This window comes from Augochlora pura, chromosome 4 (genome assembly GCF_028453695.1).
Source record: "Augochlora pura isolate Apur16 chromosome 4, APUR_v2.2.1, whole genome shotgun sequence".
Classification (NCBI taxonomy): Eukaryota; Metazoa; Arthropoda; class Insecta; order Hymenoptera; family Halictidae; genus Augochlora; species Augochlora pura.
Genome location: NC_135775.1, coordinates 15,818,948 through 15,820,074, shown reverse-complemented (window position 1 = coordinate 15,820,074; position 1,127 = coordinate 15,818,948).

The following is a 1,127-nucleotide window of genomic DNA, read 5'->3' as shown; positions in this document are numbered from 1 at the left end:
CGATAACTCTTTTGCTGTAAACTTGTTTAATAAATTCTTACGGGTTGCTGCGATAAAAACAAATGTTTAACTTTTCGAAGAATTGAAGGGTACTTGGGAAAGATATTTTTATGAAATTCGAAATCTCTTTGTTTCATTAATATTTGTATATTCATGAGTTTGTTAATTCCATCACATTACGCCTCATGCGTATTGATAAAGTAATTGGCGTCTTTTTAGAGTGGTAGAACTTTGAATTGAAATAAATACATATACATTTAAACTTGAAGTCAAATATTTTGTTTATTCCAAAGATAATTTTATAACATTTAAGTTAAGCAACTAGTATTTCAGCAGTTTGAATATGAATTGAGATTATTTAGCGTCAAAATGAAATTAGTACGTTATAATAATTTATAAACTGTTGCAAAATATTGCAAGAAATTACAAAATATTATAAAATGTTTTAAGGAATTATAAAATAATACACATGCTTTCATATTATAAAATATTACAAAAATCAGCGAAAATTACCAAATATTCCAAACATATTACACAGATATTGCCAAGATATTACGAAATGTTATAAAATATCTCTATCGAATAATATAGGTAGATCTTATTAGATCGATAAGTTACAACTTTTCAGGAACAAATGTACGACGCTACAGATCGCTTCGGTGAGATTAAGTAATCCAACATCACGCAACAATGACAGGAAATAATTATGTTCCCAAAGATTTTCAAGAAGATTCTATCTTACCTCAATGAATACATGGAATTATCAAAATATGTGATCTAGATCCCGTTTTTCGTAATCACACTGCCATCTAAAGTTACTATTCATGTTTTGATAGTAAACCATACAGTTAGACTTCAGAATACTATAATATCAAGAGCAGTTTTCTGGTAACTCTAATAAAATCTTAGTCGTTGATCTTTTGTTATTAAAAAGATATTAATAAAGCAATTATTTTAAAAGCTATGAACATGGCTTCCATAGCATTTCTATACTTATGGGGTGATTTTGAGTTGAGTTAGGTCTTGGCTATATCTGGACTAAGTCCGGAATATAGTTTTTAATTATTTACTATTAATCCTTTGCATTTAAACAATGATTCTAAGTCACTACCAAAAATTGTTATATC